A 25,050-nucleotide genomic window follows, 5' to 3' on the forward strand; every position below is an offset into this window, starting at 1 on the left:
CTTTGCTTCTAGAAAGCTCATCTTTCCTTTCTCTTCTTATTCCCAAATGAGTCAAAGAAGAGTTCTAGTCTAGGGTTTTTGGTAGAAAAGAAAAGAGATGAAAAGGAGGAAAGAAACTAAATTTTCTGTGTTTTTCATCTATGTATTTTTTAAGCAATATTATATTAAATATTTTTATTAACACATATATGTAGTAAGATTATAAAATTTAGAAACAAAGACTGAAAAAAACCCATATACCTGTGTGTGTGTGTGTGTGTGTGTGTGTGTGTGTGTGTGTGTGTGTGTGTGTGTGTATATATATATGTAAGTTTGAGAACTGCCCCCTTAGGATCAAGGAGAAATAGTCATATTTATTCCATTATTAAAATAGAAAAAGAAGTCTACAGTAAAATGACCAGATGAATATTTGGCCATTCTAGATGATGAACTTTTAAGTAAGTTAGTTTATAAATCTTTATGCATTTTAAATCTTAATTTCTTAAACATGCTAAAATTATGATAGAAAAATCTTTTTATGCATGGTTGTTAAACTTTTACCATGTATTTAAATTTACAAAGTTCTGATAAAAATACCTAAAAAATCTATTTGTACTTAATCATTTTAAAGATTAATATTTTATTCATCTTAGCTTCTTTAAAAAATATGAAACACCCTTTCTGTGATTATTGCTTCTTCCTGTGATCCCACTACTAGGATACTATCCTGACACAGTGTCATGGCAACATCTCCAGGCTTTATTTCATTTATTTTTCTGCTTTTTGTTTTTTCCCAGATATATATTTCTCCTTAGGCAATAGAAGTATGATCACTGGAAGTTGGCGATTTTCTGAAGTATTTCTTTTGTCAGCACTATGTCTACCACTATGAGAAATTTACTACTTTTGTTTTGTGAGAAGACGTGCTAGAAAGTTCTGCAACTTTGCACATGGCATCACATCCACCTAGATAAAAAGGCCCTCCATTGTTTGCCTAAATCTCATTTCAGAGTCAGCTTTCTCCAAAGAGCTGATAACTCATCAATTCCACTTCTGTCCCCTTCTACCTGTGCAAATTCCTATCACTGCACAGACATGGCTGCTTTATAGAGACTGATGTGACCTGCAAACTATATACTCAGAAGCCAAAAACTCCTCAGCTGAGGCCTACTTTATATACTATCCAACAGTGGATAAAAGCAGATACTTTAAGTAAGGAGAAAGAAAGGAAAGAAAGGAAGGAAGGAAGGAAAGAAAGGAAGGAAGGAAGGAAGGAAGGAAGGAAGGAAGGAAGGAAGGAAGGAAGGAAGAAAGAAAGAAAAAATATTTCTAGTTTGATCTGTGCTGCTTAAAAGGTGAGTAATTTGGAAGTTACTCAAACTTTATAAACAGTGATATCTTTATATAAAAAATTGAGGTAAGAAAATACACTTTATAAAATTGCCATGAGGATTAAACAAGATGAAGAAAGGGATATGCCTATTGCAGGTTTGCCTTCTGGAAGTGCTTAGTAAATAGAAACTCTTTCTTCATTGTCAGTAATTTTTTCAACTGCTAGTCCCACCAGACAGAGATAGAGACTAAGAATTCCTAAATCCAAGTGATGAGTCTTATATACTTATATAGGAGAACTAGAGTCAGTTTTCTGGCAATTAAAAAGTAGATTACAACGCCTACTTCAATAGTGGTGCTATACTGATAAAACGAAATAGATTTGAAAGGTCATCGTGAACTGTAAGGATTACATAATGATACGTGGTTGTTATTACTACGAAGGTGTCATCTTAGGTCAAGGCTAAGATACAGGTTTCTAAATAGTGTAGGAGATACCTGTTTCAATTCTCCTTGTTAGTTCTGAAGCTTCCTTTTGCTCTGTATTTAGTGTTGTTTCCCTTCTTTTAAGATAAACATAGAAATAAGAAACCATGACTTTTGACAATTATTTTCATGAAACCACATTAAGAACCTTTTGCATCTATTTCAGAAACTGAACTGCACATTTTTGTAAGAAACAAGACAAGTAAAATTTTCAAAGTTCCTGTGAAAGACCTTTGTTCTGACAAAAATAGAAAAGACCATACCTATTAAACTCACATCATATGAGATGCAGTTGTAACTGGACTTTATTCTAATTGCCCCTGGCCTAGCAGAGCTTAAAGGAAGTCTAGAATACCACCCTTTTCTCCAAGAAGTACCAAGGGAGACTCTTTGGATCTTTCACCAAAAGAAACTGTCAGCAATCTAGACCTGTTCAGACACCCAGGGAGAAAAAAATTCATAAGAAGAATTTTGAAAACTCTTATAACATATAAATTTTTGGTAATACTGTTTTGTGTAAAACACAAGGAGACAATAAATTTACCCTTTCAATGGTAACAACCATTAAGTGTTCTGAAAAGTCTCATTTCTCATCTTGAAAAAAACTAAATTTATGCCCTTTGCTTCTTACATTAATTATCTTACATTAGGCTAGTGAATGTATGTTTCACATTAAAAAATAAGCCATGGTAATTACATCATATATTATGGTAATATAGCTTATTTATTTAATGAACGAAGTAAGTGCCCACTGTCAAGTTCAAGTGTGTAATCATCACATCACTTTTAAACAAAATTTTTCTCTGAATTTCAAATATGTGTACTTTCATTTTCATTAGTATGCACTCATTAGTAAGTGGAGGCAGCTCAAAGAGGTAAAATTCCATTACAATGAAATGCAGTACTTCCACACTGTTTTGTTGTTATAAGCTTATCTTATAATGAATCTTTTGATATCAAATTTCCAGTCAGCAGAATTAGAATAAAATTTGAATTGATGCCCAGTCTCTCTAATTCATTAGAGTGAGAAAAAAAAAAAAAAAAAAAAAAACAGCTTTGAACTCAGCAGAGGAAAAAGGGAAAAGGTAACTGCCATCCCTATTTGGTGACCTGGACAGAGAATTCTCTTCTTGCCGGTGTTCCCCTTTCATTTCTCTTCCATGTTTTTCTATTTCCCCCTCTCTCCTCTTACTGCTGTCTCTCCCTCTCTTTCTTGAGAAGACCCTAAACATTTAGTTGTGTGAGTGGTTCAAGCTTGTAGGAGGCCCTCGGGTGATGAGAAGTAGATATTTGAGTTTCAAGTTGAATTTGAGTAGTGGAGAAATTAGGGAATAGTTCATGCAATCTTTGCTTCAACTTCTTTTGTGTCAAATTTTCTGAGTTTGGACTCACTTGACTTGCTCTGGTAATGCAAATTGCACTTATATTTGGTTTTGAAAATGGTTGCTACTGGGTTAGAGACCATAGGAATCATCCACAATGTAATTTGATTCATCACAGAGATTTCGATTCAATCACATTACTCAAGTTTACTCAGTACTGGCCATCTGCCCACAGTAGAAATAACTCGGTTAAAAAGAACATTTCTCTGTAATGATGTTTGCTACAAATGGGTTTAAGAGAGGGAAGTGCACTCTTAATTATTTATGTGCTTGTTCAATATTTGGTAGTTCTTTATGTCCTTTTTGACAGGGGTCATACATCTAAAATTATGCTAAGCTAAGTGAAGTGCTTAGTTTGATATGTGTTTATAGTGTTGTTGAGGATAATTAATGATAATGGATGATGTGATAATGATAATGATGACAACAAATAAAAATAAATGGTAAACTCAAACACAGGAGGGAGAATCGACTCTCTCCTCAATGACCAGCTTTGTAACTAACAGAGAAATAACAACATTATACGGTTCTGTCGAGATTTGAAAGACCAGATTCTATGTGTAGATTCCTTATTAATTAGAGGTTGTGTCAATTTGTCAGTTATAATGATAGTATTTTTTCCAAAATGCCAATTCTAATTTCCTTAGTTTGTATATTAGTTTCCTAATGCTGTTCAAAGTACAAACTTGATGGCTTAAAATAAGTTTATTCTCTCAGAGTTCAGGAGGCCAAAAGTCTGAAATTATGGTACCAGCAGGTTTGATTCTAGGATCCTGCAGGTTCTAGGGAGAATCTGTTTCAGATCTCTCTTTTGGATTCTGATGACTGCCAGCAATCACTGGCTTTCCTTGAATTATAGACTCTAACACTACAATTTCTTGCCTCCATTGTCACTCGGCACTTCCCCATGTGTGTATCTGTGTCTTCACATAGCTTTCATACAAAAACACCAGTCATTGGATTTCATGTCCACCTGAATCTAGTATGAATTAATCTTAGCTACTTATATCTGCCAAATCCCTAGTTACAAATAGATCATATTCTGAGATTCCTGGTGGACATGAATTTTGGGGGCACACTATTCAACACAGTATATAATTGGCTTTTAGAATCTTAGATCCTTTAGCTATCCTCTTTGGAGAAATTACTTAGTTATTAATGATTATTAAAAAGATAATCAACTTGTTCTAAACTATAATAACTATACTCTATTTTATGGTAATGTATGAAAGAGCTGAACAAAGTCTTCATTTTGATTGTTTTTTTGTTGTTATTGTTGCTTTATTTTTCATTTTTAAACACAAATTTATTTTACCTTTTGGTAAAACTACCTTCTATTAATTTGGTAGACATTAACAAGCCTACCGTGTTCCATTAATATTTCTAGATGCTCTAAAACAGACAAAAATTGGATACAGTTTATTGCTTTTAAGATCCTTACAATTAAAATGAGGCCATTTTCTATGTCTAACAGAGTAAAAACTACTTACAACAAAATCATTTTGGTGAACTGTTTGGTAAATTGAGGAATTTATATCAATCCCATGACTATTGATAAGTGATGGTAGTACTAGTGTTTAAGATTGTCACTTTAAAAAATTTCTAGAGTATTCTAAGACCTGAATCTCAAATTATTTGGCTTAGAAAATCAATGTACACCTACATGCATGGATATGTGTGCATGGGCACATTATTTGTAGAAACAATCAGTTCAGACTTCATGAGTTTATGTGTTCATGTGTATGTATGCCTTTGTATATGGGAGAGAGTGCATATGAGGGCCTTCAGGATCCAGGAGCAATGGAAGAAACCTCAGATACCTTCCAGTCTAATCTCCCACCCAAGCAGTATTCTTCATGGGGAAGATCATTTGGCTGATGTACCGTAGAAGTGAGGTTGCTCACTACCCTAATCAGACAGCACTTTTCGTTTTAGAGAAAACCCCACTGTCAGTATCTTCTCGGCAGCCTCCTCCTTGGAAACATTCATTATTAACCTCAGCTCAGCCCTTGAGGATGAGAGGTAACTAGGACCTGAGCAGGAAGGGATGAAAATAAGTTAAAGCTTAGACCCCTCAAATATGTGATGGGATGGCAGGAGCATTTCAACTGCCTTAGGAAGTTTCTAGCTTGATCCAGATGTTAATGGGAATGAGGTGGCGAAAGGTGGTTCTATTACAGAAAATTTCTCAAAAGATTGAGTTGTAGACGCTCCTCTGGATCCCAAGGTCTTTTTTCCTCCTGAGGTGGCAAGTAAGAAGTACTTCACAGAGTCAGGGTGGGGGGCATTGATGGACTTCAGAATAATATTGTTGTATGGTGGCAGAGGTCATGGTCAGAGGACCTGACTCTTGGATGAGAGGTAGAGGACTGGGGTTTGGGTGATCTGAAAAGTCCTCATATTTATTGAGAGCCATTGCTCTGGGACCCCCATGGTCACTACAGAAGCCTTGGGCCAGGTCCCAAATATAAAAGAGCATGAGACAGACTATGAAAGTGACAATGATAAAAGTTTCATCTATCTTGATTTCATATATTGCCCAATGAGCGATAGGGCCCTTTGGGGACTGGATGAGTACTGCTGGCACAAGGATTCACATCATGCAATAAGAGGAGAGTATATATTCTTGAAAGAAGCTCTCTCTAAGGCATCTGAATCCCTGGAAGTGTGTCAATAAGATATAATACTTAGCTACAGCCTCACAGAGATGCATCAGAGAGTGGAGCAGCAAGGTGGGTAATTGTCAAGAACTGTGAAATGTCCTAGATATATAGGCAGGGTACAACCTAACACGGTAGCTTCCCAGGCTTTCATGAATGCTAGCAAAAGACATGAGTACCCTGGATCAGAGACAAAGGACTTCCTTACTCAGCACTAGCAATAGCCAGTGCAGCAGCATTTCTTGTGTCCATTTCCTCAGCCCTAAATTATGCAGAATGGTGCAAAAGGAGACAGATGTAACCTGCCCCCAGAGTTAGCTGCATTACAGGAAAGGGACTTAGAGCTTAGAGGACCTGAAAATTTTGTAATGGGCAGTAAGCATGTCTACCCTTTGCTCTGGGATACTACAACTAAATTCCAAAGTTGTTTGCCATATAGCCATACTCCAAAAAGATGGTCCAGAACAAAGATAGTCTGTTCAAAAGATGTGCAAAAATTCATGAGCTCTATGGAGAACTGTCTCTCTACAGTATAAATGGGGATTCTGGATATGAGTTAAATAAATACTTTTTAAATATCAATCATGTAATTTCTGTGAACAAACTTTTCAACTTTGGCATAATTCACACAGGGTAGTGTTCCTATCCTCCTCTGAAGCAACTATTATGATAAAGAATTATGCTGATATAGGCATAGACCAAGTTTTTTTTTTTTTTTTTTACATTTATTGAAACAGTTGTTTTTAGCTCTTTTTGGACACACATTGTAGTCAAGATAAAGAGAATCTTACGTTGTTATTTCTCATTTCAGAATTTTATATTTGACCCTTCAGCAGAATCAAAGGAGAAAATAGTTATTTAAGCCTTGTTTACCTTAATCCCTTTATCATCTCATTTAAACTCATGATATGAAACCTAATTTATACACTGATAATTCTCATTTTATATTCCCTGCCTAAATGTCTTCATTTCCAACTGCTTGTTGACCATCTCCACTTAGATGCATGGTAAGCATCTCAAACTTGGCATAATCAAGGTAAATACTTCTCTTCTCAACCCCTGAGCATTCCTCTGTCATCTCACACTTAGTGAATGGTGACCCCACTTTGTGGATTGGTGAGACTGATTATTCTCTTCCTCACACCACACATCAATTCATCAGCAAAACCCACTGTTATATTCTTATCATATATCCAGGCTTTGAACACTTCTACTGACACTGCCTTGCTGAGATGTTTGCATTTCCTCACTTCTCTTTCTGTAATAGCTGTGAACTGAGCTCTCTGATTTTGCTCTTATCTTCTTACAGCCTATTTCAACACAGCAACAAGAGTCATCTTTGAATATTAAATCAGGCAATGTCATTCTTCTGCTTTAAATTCTCCAATAGCTCCCACTCTCACCTGGAGTAAATCCTCAATCTTTCCAACATCCTACATGGATGGGCACGACCTCCTGATCTCTATTGTATTTCTGACCTTATATTTTACAACCATCCTCACTGGCAGCATTACAGCTCCAGGTCCCTGAATGTGACAGCTTTGCTGTGACAGGTTTCTTGTACTTGCTATTCTTCTGCCTGGAATTTTTTTTTTCCCTAGATATCCATGAGGATCTTGACATTTCCTTTAGAACTTTGCTCAAATATCACCTTTCTTAATCTTAACCATCTTAGCAATAATTAAAAAAAATCAACTCTCTACTCACTTCACTACCTATTTAATTACTATGCTTTTTTTTTTTAATCTTTTTCTCTGTAGCACTTCCCAGCATCTGACATCACATATATGGTAGAGTATATGACTGTTCACCTGTACCTGGTGCCACTCACTGTGGAAAGGTGTCAGTGGATAAATACCCCAGCATCCTGTTCTTTCAAGTAGATAATTCCAGTAGATAACCTGGATGCTTCACAGGAATTGGCAGCAGAGGCAATGCAAGTCCCCACTGCCTAGAGATGTCATCACATTAGCTTTCTCCTCCTTCCCTGACTCATTCTCCCCACTATTCTGGCTTTCTAGAATGACATCCGATATAAACTACCTGAAACCAAGTCTTTATCTCAGGTTCTGCTTTTGTGGGAAACCCATCTAAGATATCATGATCCTGAATTTTACATTTTTATATCCCATCAGGGGGAGTTTTATACACTTCCGATCCACTTAACTTACAGCAATGTGACTGCTTTGACTAAAGAAAAGTGAATGGAAGTGTCAAGAGGCAGCACATGTTTCGCCACATTCTCATCTTCTTCACCCAAGACTACCAGAATTGTTGCAGAAAGAGGCTGCTCTGTCAGTCTGGGGTCTAGAGTGAAGGCCATGGGAAGCACAATTACAGCCACCACGATGGATACGTAACATAGAAAACAAAACCCTTTACAGTTCTTAGCTAGAGAGATCTTGGGGCTTGTTTGATACCACAGCAGCAAAATCGATTCTCAACTCTCTGCTGGATCTTATAATTTACTTAGTTACGTATTTGCTAACGTCTCTGCCTCATCATAACATACATTTCATGACATAGGGAACGTTGCTCTTCTACTGCCTACTCTATGTCCTCTACCTAGAACAGTCCAAGGCACACAGGACATATTTCAAAATTTGTGTTTAAGCTTCGTCAACTCATTATCTCTCAAACACAACTCCCACATATGACATTTGGGCACACATTTCTCTAACTCATAGGTTTTCAACCACTGGCAATTTAACACAGTTAGGATTGCCAGATAAACTATGACATGCCCAATTACATTTGAACTTCAGAGAAACAACAAATAAAATAGGACACATAATTATACTAAAAATAATTTTTGTCTGAAATTCTAATTTCACTAGTGTGCTATATTTTTATTTGCTACAGCATTTATCTTTATTTTCTAAATCTGGCAAACTTACCCCCAGTTGCCATTCGTCAGTCTCTGAAAACCTATAATACTCACACATAAAGAATTAATTGGCCCATAATGTTAATAGGGCTGAAGTTACAAAACCCTACGATCTGGACTACTTTCTTCTTCCCTTCTGTCGACTGATTTCTATGCATATTCCTTTGCCATTTATCTTAAATATAACTGGTTACAATAAGCTCTTGCTTCCTTTTCAGAATTTTATTTGGCCACATCATTCCTATATATTTTTTAATATTATGTATCTTTCCATATGTATTTGTAAATGTCATACAGTTGAAGCCCCCAAAGTTTCTAAGATATCTGAAGGCAAACAAAAAATAAACCCATGTTTTTATTTATATCTAAAGCAGCTAAAATGATGCTCCGTATACACAAACATTTGGTGTGTATTGAGTGAGTGAATAAATAAGAACAACCCTGACACGAAATGTGAATTCCAGTGGAATATTACTTTCCTTCTGGGTCTGTCTAGCCATTGTCAGGCTACTTCTGGTTGCTTAAGAAATGCAGTGATTCTATTGCCAGTTGAAATCATCTATTGACAAGGCAGTCTTTTGTAGTCTTAAATTTACCTGGTCTATCGTCTTCCTTAGACAGAATAACAATGGTTTAGCATCTCTCTATTATATTACATACACATTTTTACCTGGGAGAGAATAAGCAGAGAAGTGAGGAGAGAAATGTCAATTGCAGGATCTTGCAAAAAATGCTTGCCAATCTAAATTTTAATTAAAAAAAAAAACCCTACTCAGTTGAAATTCATGCAATATTTTAATTAACCAGAGGACATTATTTTAAAAATTAAAATTGAATTTTTATTTCTACTCCCACAACATTGCTAATTTATTTTGGGGGCAGTAGCAGAAAAAGGTCTGGCTTTTGGCCATTTTAGTATCATTCTCAAGATGCATTTTTCCTGAGATAAAGCCAAAAACTGTTGACAGACTCGAGAGAATTTTGAGCTAGATCAGCTCACAAAACTTACTCTGATTTAAGTAAAATATTTAAATTTCTATATAGACAGAGATACACATATATATGGCTGGTATATATGCTTTAGTTATATATACATTATGTATCTTATGCTGCTTTTAAGCAAGTATTACAAATCTTTATATGTGCCTTCTATATCTTGTTTTCAGAAATTAATAAGAATAATATGAGCACAAAGACAAGGAATTTAAAAATACTTTATGGGCATGTAGCTATTACTAATAATACTATCAGAAATTTATAAAAACCTTGGTTGAAAGATTTATAGAGATATAAAGAAATATGTATATACACAAAATAAAGCCATTTTGGATGGAAACCAAGAGATACTAACATATTCTTATTCCTTTCAAAACTGAAACATAACCCTGAAGATGGAATGAATACTTAAGAATTAAGTATTCCTTTAGTAGTAGGAAAAAAATGTGAAGTCTATTACAAAACAAAGTTGTAATTAAAAATAGCTTTATAATTACTCATAGTTTCAAAAAAAAAAGTGTATCAGTCAAACTAATACACTGCTGATTTAAATGCAATTTTACATTTTGTTTCTCATGAAATGCTTTAGTAAGCTTAAGTGTAGTTTTGCTTCCCCAGACTGGATAATAACTTTATTTCTGTTTTCCCCAGTCAATTCTGCTTAAATTTTTCTTTAAATACGTAAAGAACTGAATTCACTTTAACTTTGTGCCCTAAAATGATAATAAAATTCTGTTTACTTCCTTATCTTCATAGTAAATTCATTTAATCAGTTACATTTTCTCTAGAGAAAAATGTATCAAAGATCATAATTTTGCACAATAAAAAAGAGAAAACTTCTGCTTTGGGGAAGATACGTTGAGACAGACATACTTTTTGTTATCTCTCCCGCTAAGTACACATATAATACCTAGTCATTACATGTATATAAAACAAACATAAGAAAACATTGAATGGCAGAGAGGAGACAATCTAGTCAAGGAACTCAGGACCAAATAACACGTTCATGAGTTCCATGGGTTCACGGTATCCAGACTAGGAGCTGATAAAGTTGTAAACCAGGAAATACCAACAGAAAAAGGAAAATAAAGTCACAAGCTGATAAAAGGACAGGAAAGAGGCAACCTACTAAGATGGACGACTTTTGAACAATTACCTAAAGTAGAAAAACAAACTAAATCCAAATCAAAAAGAAGAAAACCATGTTGATAAAGATAAAAAGCAAAAGTTCAATGAAACTGAAAATAGAAAATAAATGGAAAGTCAGTGAAATAAAGAGATGGCCTATGGAAAAGATCAATAAAATTGACAAACTTTTAGAAAGAATGATTTTAAAAAAAGACAGCAAAGACACAAATTATCAACAGTAGACATTTTTTTAAATGAGCAATCACTATAGCCCCAAAAGATATCAGAAGGATTATAAGGGAAGAAAGTCTACACACATAAATTTGACAGTTTAGACAAAATAGGCTATTTCACTGAAAAACACAAAGTGCCACAATTCATTCAATATAAAACAGATAATTTGAATGGCCCTATAACAAAGGACATAAATCTCCAGGTCCCAATTGTTCACTAGAATATTCTTCCAAACATTTTAAAAGGAATTAAAATAAATTCAATATAAACTCTTCCAGTAAAATAGAAGAAAAGGGACTGCTCCCAGTCATTTTGTTAAGCTATTATTATCTTGATATCTAATAAAGGCTAAGATAGTATAAAAAGAAACAAACAGACCAATATTCCTCATGAATATAGATGCAAAAATCCTTAACAAAATATTAGCAAATAGAATTCAGCTATATATAAAAAGTTTTACACTATAACCATGTGAAGTTTACTCCTTAAGAATAATGCAGTACTGGATCAATATTCAAAAATCAATCAACACAACCATCATTAATGTGGTTACAAAGAAAAATAATATGACCATATCAATTGATACTGAAAAAGCATTTGACAAAATTTAAGACTCATTCATGATTTTTAAAAAAATCTCAGCAAATCAGGAGTAGAAGAAATTTTCTGAACTTCATAGAGAACTGTTCCAAATCCTATCACTGATATTTTATTTAATGGTGAAAAACTAAACAGTTATACTTTTAGATCAACACAATAAATATGCCTACTCTCACCATTAAATTCAAAGCAGTGCTAGAATTTCTATCTAGTTCAATAAGACAAGAAAATAAAATGAAAGGCACACTGATCTGAAGGAAGAAATGAAACTATATTGCTGTTTGCAAATGATATAGGACTCTATAGAGGAGAGAAAAGGAAGGAAAAAAGAAAAAAAGAAAAAAACAAAAGATGGAAGAAGAGAGGAGGGAAGAAGGAAAGAAAAGAGGGAAGAAAGAAAAGACTCCTAGGAAGTATAAATGAGCTCAGCAAGGTCAAAGGATGTAAGATATGCAAACAAAACAATTGTATTTCAATATATTAGTAATAAGTATGTGGAAACCAAAACTAAAAACACAGTAACATTTACAGTCACTCATATACCTAATAGAGGACTAGGATTTAGACTATATAAAGAACTCTCTAAACTCTAAGAGTAAACAAACCAATTTAAACATGAGCAACAGACATGAAGAAATAGTTGAAAGAATATGTACAGATAATGGCAACTAAGCACATGAAAAGATAGCCATCTTCATAGCCATAAGGGAAATGTAAATAAAGCCACACATGTGATATTACTATATACCTATTAGAATTACTAAAGTAAAAAATAATGACAACATTACATGCTGGAGACAATGTGGAGGAAATAGATCATTCATACATTCTTCCCAATGTGGTGGGAAGGCAAAATGGTAATGGAAAAAGTGTTTAGAAGTTTCTTAAAAACAAAACAAAGCAAAAAATAACCAAACCAAACCAAACCAAACAAAACAAAAAACTAAACATGCATCTACCATGCAATCCAGCCATTATACTCCTGCACATTTGTCCCAGGGAAATTGAGTTACATATGCATGAAAACCTGTTTGTAAATGTTTACAGCAGCTTTATTCACAATAGTCAAGAACTGGAAACAACCCAGATGTCATCCAGTAGTGAATCGTTAAAAAAACACTGCAGTACATTCAAGCCATGACCACTACCTAGCAATACAAAGCAACAAACTATTGATGCACACAACATGAATTAATCTCCACAGAACTGTGCTGATAGGAAAAATAAAATCCCCAAAGATTATATATTGTATAGTTCCATTTACATAACATCCTTAAAATAAAAATTGTAGAAATAGGAGACTGTATTAGTGGTCAACTAGACGGTTGACAAGAATTTGATTGTATCTTACCTTTCTTTTAGAATTTCTTCTCTTTTCTTTAGGCCAATTACATTTTTTAACCAAAAGTTTGGAGGTATGACTGACAAAATTGTATATACTGAAGGTGTACAACGTGACGTTTTGATATATGTGTACACTGTGTAATAATTACCACAATCAAGCTAATTAACATACACATAACCTCACATAGTTACCTTTTTGCAGTAAGAATACTGGAGACACACTCTTGTTAGCAAATTTCACAAATATAATACATCATTATTAACTTTAGTCACCATGTTGTACATTAAATTTCCACAACTTATTCATTGGATTCTATTTAAATACAATGGAATGTTACTGATGAGTCATAAGATTTTAAGGTCTATATAAGAAGACAGACTTTTTCAAACATGAAACTTTTCAACTGTTCCCATGAGAAGAACTAAAGAAACACATAAGGCTTAAACTAAATTTTGTTTAACTTACAATGTTGTCAATGATGCACCATAACCTGAATATGCCAATCCTAGGCTCATGGTAACTCACTAAGGATTTTACACCAAATTCAATGACTAGCTTGTTTAGTTAGAAGAGGAAAAAATAAACTGTAAACAATCAGTGGGATGAAAATGAGAAGGAAAGCCCCAGTGTGAGAAGGTGACTTTATCTCACAGAACTGACCTTTTCTCAGGAGTACGCAAGGCCACGAAGAGGGATCAAGGTCTCAGTGGGAATACACGCAGCTATATACCATCTGGACAACACACGTATTCTGGAAGCAAGAAAGATGACAGGGTAATTAGACCGATATACCATGGGTAGATAGTTTAAACAACATACATGTAATTCTAGGGCTCCGGTGATAAGAAAAGAATTGAGGAGCCTGCCTCCTGGTCAAAAAAAACAAAACAAAACAAAAAAAACCTACCTGTGATTTCTAAGGCCCAAACATAAGCAATTATAAAGCTTTTACCTGGCCTCACGAGGGCGGCCACTCCCACCCCAATGCCAGACTTGAAGAACAGCCCCTGAACTGCAGTCTCTAAAGGCAGATGCAGCCACAGAATCAGACCCCCCGGCCAGTCTTGCTGTTATAAATATCCGCGATCCTAGCCCAACCACCTTCATTAAGAGACTTCTTTTCATCTGGATTCTTCCGCCAAAGTCTTCCTCAGATGCCTCCACGGAGACTTTGTCATCAGGAGGAAGGGAAAACCTTGAAAACACCTTTCTTCTCTGTCTTCAATATACTCAGTACTTCTCTACTGTGTTGATTTACCTGACCCCTGACCTAAACTCCTCCCCTGCTCCATGCCCCCACCCCCCCGCCCGTGGATTGCCGTGAATGTCATTTCAAGGGGAGAGCTGGAATAGAGGAGTTTAGCCTCTTGCTTATAATACCCCAGTAAGTGATGAAAGGCTCGACTGTTACTCCATTTGGCTTGTTAATTGGCTACTTCCAACCTGGCAGCTCAGCTTTCTTAAGCTAAGCTGAGCTCCTGACAGGCTGCTCTATTTTACGTCAGTCAGGTTTATTCTCTATCCTAGTTTAACATAAACTTTAAATGCCTGGGTTTTACTGTTTCAAATTGATTTAAAATACAATTTAATCATCTAGCTCCAACATAGGTTATATTTTATTGCTTGACTTATTACCATTATAAATAAGCCATTTTCTATCCCCATCATTATGATGCTATAATATACCATACTTATTATTTCTAATATAGAGTAGAACCTTTTAGAATATTGGCTTTGAAGTGAATAGGTGCCAAAATTTAAGAAGAATTATATTCAAATCTCATCTAGAAAACCATAAAAAGGATGAATATCATATATATATATATATATATATATATATATATATATATATATATATATATATAAATGCCACTTTCTCTTTGTGGGATGGCTGCCCGTTTGTTAGAAATTTGTTCAAGAAACACTCAAGTGCATTACAGATCTCCTACTAAACTCTTTGGCACATTATAAAAGGGCATTCAGTACTGCATGGAATATTCAGGTGATTTTTATCTGCTAAATTTTTTAGAGTTGAAGAACTATCATTAGGTCAAAATTTTAGGTCATATTATATGTACTATATGCTTATTTATCTAATGGTAGCTGGTTTCCTCTCCATTACCCTAAGTGAGAAGGATTTAGATATTTTAACCTATGACCAATATGATTAAAAAATTATAATGTTCATTAATATTTTGTCTTTCCATAGGAGTCATTGTATCTCAATTTTCCCAATACTTAATATAATGCTTGGCACAATGTAGGCATTTAATAAATATGGATTGAATAAAATGATTTTAAAAAATGAATTTATGAATTGATTATATCTCATTTGAGACTCAAAGCAAATAGATAAGGCAGATGTTGGAATCTTGAAATCTGTAAGAAAAATCATAAAACTAAGTTGTACTTCTGACATTGAAGTTCTAAATCCTGTGCCATTTTGCTCCAGAAAATTTTGTCATCATGGTATTTAACTAGGCAATTAGCATTTTCTATAGAAAGTGCTATTTCTGAAACAAGGATGGGGGCAAATTTTGACTATGATAGAGTTCAAGGCTCTCACTACATTTCATTATTTGAAGAAGAATCTAGATGGGTGTGCTGGAAGTTAAGACAATATATTTCACACCCATACTTATTCAGAAAGGTAAATAACAAAGGTAATATCTTGCGAAAAAATATTTTCCCCCCAGAGCATTATTATTGCTTAAAAACTGAATGAGAAATAAAAGAACTATTTCATCTACATTATTGATAACTGCATGATGTGGTTAAAATGACATCACATAACTAAAGCCTTATCTAGAACATAAAGGAGATAGAAAAGACCAACAAAATTTAGAAAATATAGTAACCTTACACATTTTTAAAATATTCATGTTTACACCTATATAATAGCCATGTGTATGCACATAGTCAAACATTTTTCTTACTCCCAATATAAGACAAGAGTATTATCCTTTCAAAACAGAGTATATTCCTAAAGTAAGAGTCAATATAAATGTAGAACATGTATCTCATCACCTTTGGTTACTGGTGTTTTAAATAAAGAAATGATAAACAGAAAGATTTTTAAAATAAAGAAACAAATAGAAACTTAGAGTTAGGTATCCGTATCTCTTTTTTATACTTAAAAGATTCACTTATTAATTTGTAACCTCAGGATTTTCCTGGGGTGAAATCCAAAACTGGACCCCATCCAGGAGGACCAGGAGAGACCTAAGAAAGAGGCAGACCGCTCCAGGTCCCTAGGAGGCAGTGTAAGCAAAGGAACTTACATAGGAGGCTTCTCTTTCATGAACACAAGGTGAGTAGACCTCTGTACCCATCCTCCAGAATCTTAAAATCTTATACAGAGGACTTAACGGGGTTCAGTTAGGTATTCAATCCAGACAACGATTATCCCTCAAGACTCTGCCCTGGAATCAGCTGTTAGCGTGGGTCTAGTAGCTGGAAGGTACATTCCGAGGACAAGGAAGAAGACTGCAATTGCCCTAGTCCAGCTCCTTAGTCAACCGGCGATCACATCTTCTCAGTAACCTCTTCCAACACCACTAAATCCTTATGCAGTTAACCAGCTTCATAATAGAGAGCTTTCTAGAAATTATTGTTAATTAAAACAATGGCAGCCAAAAAGCTTTTAAAAGTCAATGTGATATAGGTATTTAATAAATATTGACTGGAAAGCAAAGTTTTAGAAGCTTTTAGCTGAAAACACTTCAAAATGTTTAAACCAATTTTCTAAAATAACTGTTTCCTAAACTGGATTCAAACTGTACCTTCCACTTTATTATTATTTTTTTTGCTAATATGTAAAATTTATAGCAAGTTCTATGAGCTCATCCCATTAACAAATTATCATAACTCAAAAGGAGTAGTTTGAACAAACACATATAACCTAAATATAATACTGAGGAGAGAGCATTCTTCTATAATATGGCTATTCCTGCATGTTCCACCCAGTTCAGTTTTAGATGTAAGTTATAATCAGGATTAATACCTGGAAGGCACTGTAATATAAATGCTCATCAATCAACCAAAAAGTATTGAGAAATTCATTTAAAAAAAAGAATAGAGTAACGTACAAGTAATCAGCTTAGGCATACTGAGAGATAAAATACGTATAATAAATACTGAATGATGCATAACAGGTTTTTCATTATAATAAATTTATGAAATTCTTAAATTGTGTTTATTCCTGTTTACTCAGAAGTGCCTTAAAATCCTTTTGCAATGAAGAGGGACTAAGAAAATAAACAGTTGTGTAGCTATACAGATAAGAAATATAACTAAGTAGACTGACTCTGTACAGCTCCTCACTGTTCTGAGTTAGAATACTAGTTATTTATTAATAGTACTAGTACTAAACATGACTAGTAGGACTAAATTCTAAGTATTACTGACACTAATAGTTCAAGTATTAGCACTAATTCCAGAGTCTATCTTGTTGAGAAGCCTCTATCAAGGCACCCATGGGGACACAGGAGCTGTACTTTAGGTGAACCCATCCTAAACATCTCATCCAACCATTCTTATGTGACGTGGTTACAGAAGGGCAGACGACAGACAAATGATGTTTTTCTTCTATTAATTGTAGAAAATACTGAGCACTGTTGTTCTTGTTTGATCTTGCAACAAGTGAACTTTAAGTACAGTCTTTATAAATTTTAAATTTGAGACAGTATGTCTCCAAGAATATCATTTGCAAGATTCATACATCAAGCTGCTATTAATCCCAGTAATGCATTCACTTCCTTCTGACATAGCTCTTCGGCTTTGCCATCTCGCTTTGACCTTCTCTAACCAATATCTTAATACTGTGATTTTCTTTCTCTTATTGTATGAAAGGAAACTTTGATTTTGGTTTACTCAGATAAAAATTCTCCTATTCAGCAAAAACAATGAGTCTACACATGAAAAACTAGTAAGCATTTTATCTTACGGCAGCAACCCTGGTTTCCAGTTTAACAACCTTATGAGTAATAACATGTAGGAAAACACAATTATAAAAATGATAATGACTAAATTTTTCAAGCGTTTACTCTATGAAAGTTTCTTTGTGCCTAATACTCAATCTGCATTTTCTAATTTTTTTGAAGTGCAAAACAGAATATTTGGCAGAGGTTTCAGTTTTGGGGGTGTGGTGGTTACAGAGGAAAAATAAGGAAAAGGTAAAGATGAGAGAAATTTAATGGACATACTAAGTTTCAGATTTTTGTATTTCCCTTTGAAATAACCTATAATCCAGGTTGTAGGTATACATTTCTCATCCTAAAGCACGTTGATTTCAGTTGAACACATTTGACTATTAGTAAGATTGACAAGTTGCAATGAATAGAAATAAACATTATGTTTAAGAAAATAAAGCAAATGCTTTGTAAGGAAAAAGAAGTATTTATCACAAAATTCAAGGAAAGGGATCAGGACTCGAAGAAATTTCAGAAACCCAAGAACTATCTGTGTTTCTGTATCTTCATCTTCATTTTTCTTGGTACCTGTTAAACTGCTTCTAATTCTGCTCACCAGCTTCGACTGCCTCTCCAGACTCCCGTCAGAATGTAGAAACCTTCACTATCGAAATTTGCCAGTTACTGATCTGGAAAAAAAAACTAAATGATTGCCTCTCATCTCTCATCTCTCATCTCTCATCTCTCAGTCTCAGTTCTGTTGAGTCAGCAGAGAGGGAGAGAAAGAGAGAGAAGCAGAGAGAGGTACACATTTTGCTGTGATCAGATATGGCAAAAGAGGAGTACACAAGACCACAGCACTTCCGGATAGCAGTAGGGGAGGGAAAAGCAGACTTTTTAAAGTTGCAATGTCCAAGCAGTTGGGTGGATGCTTTCCACCAATAAGAACAAATAGAATCACTGGAGAAAGAGCATGATGAGAAAGCCCATTCAGGGCAGTCGGCGGAGCACTTGGGAACCTCCATATTTAAGGGGTTGGGATATGCAGAAACGAAAACAGAGGAAGAATGAACAAAAAGATAGAACCAAGAAAGAGCAACTGGAAAACCAATGAGGAGATAGTTTCCAAAGGGTAAAAGTGGCAACAATGACACTAAACTAAAATGAAAATAGAGATCAGCAAATAGCAAGCATTAACAAAGTTCGCGATGGCAGTTTCAGTGGAATAGGGTGGAGACAGTTGCCAGATTGATATGTTCAGGAAGAGAACGCCAGTAATGGAAATAAAAGCAATGAATAGAACACAGTCTCAAGAACTGTGGCAGTTTAAAAAAAGTTTATATATTCAAAGTTTAACAATATTCACATTTTCCACAACTAGGCTCTCCTAACATGGTGGGCCCAAGAAAAATAGCACCTCTAGTCAAGAGTGACTGGCTGGTAAGAACAAGCTTATTTACTTGTGTGTTTATTTTTGTTGATTCTCTTTTTGAAACTCTGATTTGAAAACCAGCAGAATTGGCTGAATATCACTGAAATACCTTAAAACTATAGATTATTTTACCTTTCACTGTATGCTTTTATATGCAGTACTTTACTTATTTATCAAAAGTAAGATCTAACTGCAATTGATCCCTTATTTACAGATAAGATAACTGAAATACAAGTAAATCAAAGTAACTGGTTCAGGTTACTTGAAAGTAGAGAGCTAACAGCCACAGACTCAAATCTCTTCAGTCATATTTCAATTTCCTTCATCAGGGTACAAAATAAAAATAATTCCTAGCAACAGAAATATTAATGGATTTGTGATAAGCATCATCTTCAAGCACTTCTGCAAATGGAAACGTAGCATGTTATCCCAATCACTAAATTTTAGCTCTACCGGAAAGAGCTTGAGATTGGAATTCAAACAGAACTCAACTTCACTACTTCGTGCCTGCATGGCTTCAATCAAAGCATTCTGTCTATCAATTTCAGATTATTCATCTGTAAAATAGAATCCTGTTGCTCATCTCCCAAGATTTGCAACAGAAAGCCTCTAACACATAATGGACAGTAAGTGCATATTGTTGAACTGAATAGAAGCACTAATCATCAAAACAGTAAAGTTTCTCGCATGTAGGACTCTCAGGTATCAACGATGCTAAGAAAATAAAATGAGTGAGAGATTAGGAAGATGGAAGTGCAAAGACAATGTGGTGTGAAACTCACACATCTTTTTAATCACTTTAATTTATCCTACTCTGCAGGTGACTTGCTAAACAAGGTGCAGGTGTTGGCTTTAACACAGCCAAATAAAACAGGAGTGAATGGTACGTCCCTGTGTGTGTGCTGGAAGTGGTCTGCAAGCAGTGCGGAGTTAGCTGAGAAGAATTTCACAAGTGGTTAAAGAAAGGAAAGAAATTGCATCATAGGGCTCTGGAGATGCACACTGCAGAGAAAATGATCAAGACAGTAATATCAATATGGGGTTTAAAAAAGTCACCTAGAATCTACACAATTTATCAAAAGTCACAGCTGTGAAACCTCATTGTCCCTTAATATGCCAATGTCTTTATTTCATTCACCTGTGAAATGATTCTACTCCCCTTTCTTACAGGCTTTGAGAAAAATAATTTTCTGCAAAAATGCTTAAAAACCTCTAATAATGATGATGATCTGGCAGCCAGTATCATTAAGAAAGGGGAAACTATTTTGAGGCTGGAATAACTAGAGTGAAAGATAATAAAGATTGAGGTTGGCTATGAAAGGTGGCAGAAGTCACATATTATTGTTTTAACCCATATAAATATAGGTTAAATTTGTCATTATGGCACTAAAATCACACATAATTGTTATTGGGTTCAATGGAATTTTTCTTCTGTACATCTGTTCAATGCAGCTTAAATGTATCTTTCCTACTCGGCTGACTTTTCAGAATCATTCCTTTTCTCTATTCCCATCATGGGAAGTAGATGCAAGCTTGGGATGCCTTTGCACTCTCTGCTCACTGCCAGTTCTTTCTTCCTTCAACAATATTTAATGCATATGCTAGGATGGTCCGAAGTCATGTGCAAAAAATGCATATATGTTTTATATATATATATATATATATATATAAGTTATAATCTAAGCATATTAAGGGATGCTGAGTAATGATGATGATAATAATAATAATAAGTGAGGCAATATTTGCTAATGTAATCGAGTCCTTGCTGTGTGTACCACAACTTGCACTTGTATTACCATATCTAATCCTCAATCCAGTGAAGGAAAAGCTGTTGGCATTTATCTTTTAGATGAAAAATTTGAGGCTTAAGGAAGTGTTCAGTGAGTGGTCAAGTTTACCAAACTCACCATTCAACACATAGTACAATTCTTCCTCCAGTTACTGCTAACTGGAGCTGGGTAGCGAGGGGACCTACTCACAAGAATTCGAGTCTTGAGTCACAAGCAGACCTGAGGCAGAGAATTAAGATTTTTTTCTTTTTTTCCCTTTTAGAGAGACATTTTCTCAAACTTTCTTGCAAATTATAATCATCAAAGGTGTGTACACAATATGCACCATATATTTGTTTCAGTTTTCAAACAGGTCTTTTGGAACAATACATAAAGACAGAATGTATGAGGGCACCTTGTCTTCTTTTTTCCAGAAATGTGCAAATGTTTATTTCTGATTCAACAGCTTCAACTCAGTTGCAGTTTTGTGATTAACAAAATTATCATATGACTCAAGTTGTTAGAAACATAACCTGTCAATCTAGAATTTGCCTCTCTGCAAAATTCAGTCTTTGGTCTTTTCTGTGATATTCCTTCTTTCTTGTCCTTCTCTCCCTCTCTCTTCTCCTTCCTCCTCTCTTTCCCTTCCTCCTTCAGCCTCCCTCTTCTCTTCCTCTTCAATTTGGTTGTCTGCAAAACCAGTCCCAAAACTTATTAATAAGAAGCTGTCAAATTCTACACCAATGTGTGTGCTGCATACACACACGCACACGCTCACACACACACACGCACAGAGCTACACCTCCCCCAATCCAGGCACCATGTAAATGTCAATGTCAATACAATCTATTAAAAAAGGAGATGAGGGGTGGGGGAGCAGCTCTTAGCAAAACTTATTAGACAACTTCCTAGTAGTGGATTCTCCCTTTTCTTAGTTCTAACTTTTGCTTAATAAGCTCTTTAAGAATTTTGCTTGGGAGCCATCATATCAAGTTTAATATATATACATTTTGATATTTTAGTAAAAAATTTAATTTTCTGAGGGTTATTTGCCTACATTTAGTATATATGCTTATAAATTATATTCTTTGAGACACATCGAGAGAATATCACTCTTTTAGACTCAGTTGTCTAAATTAAGGAGATTTTACAAATGCTAAATACTAAAGTCCTTAAATGGACAAAACCCAGCAGCATGAATTGTTTGAATCTGTGACTGTGTCCTCCAGTGATTCTTGCTATTTCACATGTGTCAACTTGTACAGTGTGACTTCCCCCTTCTAGGACACCCTTCCATTGTTCTCTCTAGTTAAACCCATACTCACCTTTCTGGGTCTTGTTCAAATGCACCTCCTCTGTGAAGTTTATCTTAATCTCCAGAACATAATTAATAACTTTTTCCTTTGTAAAACAACTTGTTTTACTTAGATCTCTATTTATTCAACTTACTCCATTTTATTTTTTGGTATTACTTATCTCTTCCCCCAACTGGCTAATAAACTCGTGAAGAGCATGGAATATTCTTATTCAACTGTACATCCAAGTGACACACACACTGTAGAGACACAGAAGTTTGATAAAGAAGAAAGAATGATATTTTAGGAAAGAATCTAATGACTTTCTTGTGAAAAAATGTATAGAAACTTCCATCCCCATGGGGTTCCTCAGCAGGAGAGACTGAAACTAGTCTTCCAGTGGACTTGCCAGTTTGTTTTGTTTCTGATTTCTTGTTTAGTAAGAATGGGCTTGCTCTAATAAAGAATAAATTTCTTAAATGGTCCATTTGCTAGTTTGTAATGATAGAAGCTTGTACATAACAGGTGACCTCTGAAAATATCTCCTAAATTAGGATGGTTAAATAACTGAGCAAAGATCAAGACTTTAGTGATTTTTATTCCTGATTATATTAAAATCATTAAAATATCAAATTAAAGTAATTCTTCTGATTTTAAAGAGGATTCCATAATTATTTTTAAATAGTTATAGATTTTCATTTTTGAATATCACAAATTACTGTCAAAGGACTATCAGAGAAATAGAGTGAAAATATGTGTAGATACTATTTCCTTCAAGCAAATCAAATTGATCCAAGCACTAACTAAAATCATATTTCACTAAACAAAAGGAGAATTATCAGTAGTGAATAGCTCATGACCAAATGTGTGAATAGTGACTAACAAATTTTTGTCTTGTACATGAATGTTATATAAATAGTAGTTACTAATGAGTTTGTTATAAACTTTGAAATCTAGAAATACTGTTAAATTGTTTTCCTCTTCCAAAACACAATACAATAAATAGGTCTATTTTATAGCCATTTATATTATATGCCATAGCTCTGTTCTGGTAGAAATATTATAATTTCAAGTATAGAATCTCCCAGCAAATTGTTGATAATTTAGTTCTAAAACTCTGACATTAAGATGTCTTATTATCACAAAATTACTGTAAATGTTTTTGTAGAATTCAGGTAAAGGCAGAAAGTATAATTTAGCCTATGGGTGGGGGAAATAGCTGCGCTCTATCTGTGTATCGTGCATCAACGTACAGGTGTTGCAACGCTAACTAGGGAACTTCATCATAATACAAAAAGCTTAAGAACTGCAGTGAAAGACATTTGGCAGTCATCAAAGTTTCATTATCCCTGAAATATATTGACATCTTTTAATATCAGTCCTGAGACTTATTGGTATCACTTCCAATAAAATATTATTTGGTAAACTCAATTGTATTAGTGACATAAATGATGAGACATTTTAATTCAGGATTTAAATGATTGATTTTAGGGGATTATGCTGTCAAAACATCTCGAGAGTTTATCCAAGATATATATGCTAAATTCTTTTTTTACTCAATTAGATATAAATTTGATGTGACTTTCCTCATTCCTTCAGTGTATTTACCAGATTTGGTTTATCTGTTTTCCATGAATACTTTCAAATCTAATTATATTTTCTTCAGAATCTGAGCTTCTTTGCTCACTGTGGTTTTCTTCAAACACTATCATGTTTTATTTATCTCAAAAATTCAGCTCCTACATAGCATAATGTTACTTTCTGATTCTGTTTTCATATATTTACCTTTCTAAGGAAACATACTGTGAAATAAAGAATACATCCTTTTCATTTAAATTAATAAACACTTACTGATGTGTCAAGCATTAGGATAGGGGCTTTACACATACATGCACATACGTGTGTGTGTATGTATGTATGTATAATATATCCCACCTCCCACTGGACACATACTCAGGCATGTAAAGAACTTCTGAAATTTAAAGTTGGTTGATCATTCGAAGCTTAATACATTTAAAAGATGAGATAGTCTCAGTGCTTAGACATTTCATGAAAGTTGATCTTGTATGTTAAAAGACTGGTTTGTACTTAAATCATTTCACTGCTGCCCCTTGTCCTTTTCTCATTATATTTAAAAACCACGATAATCTGACTCCTCTGTCAGCTTTCTCAGGAAAAGATTGACTGTATTTACTCAAATTCCCTTCATTAACAGGCAGAAATGAACATCATTAAACAATGCATTGACTAGGGACCCATCCTCAGTGTCAGGCTTTAGATCCATTTTCTAATTTTATTTCTGTCTCTGGTTGGCATGGTGCTAATTTTCTCTTGGTGTTCCATCAGTTCAATACATACTCTGTTTTGCCGAAAGAACCATGCCTTATCTTTTCCACACTTCAAGAGCATGTTCATTAGCATTTAGGATTTTATGTGACTGTCTCAGTGACTTGAATCTGTGTCAGGAGCAGTTATACAACAGGTATTGCAGTCATTCAGCCAGAGTCTTGGATGCACTTGTTAGATACCAGCTCTAACCTTCCCAGGAAAATATATTGAATTTCAAGGCTTCATATGATAATTGGAGAGCTAAACTTAGCAATGCAGATAGTGTT

The sequence above is a fragment of the Camelus dromedarius genome, chromosome 20, assembly GCF_036321535.1.
Source record: "Camelus dromedarius isolate mCamDro1 chromosome 20, mCamDro1.pat, whole genome shotgun sequence".
NCBI classification, from domain to species: Eukaryota; Metazoa; Chordata; class Mammalia; order Artiodactyla; family Camelidae; genus Camelus; species Camelus dromedarius.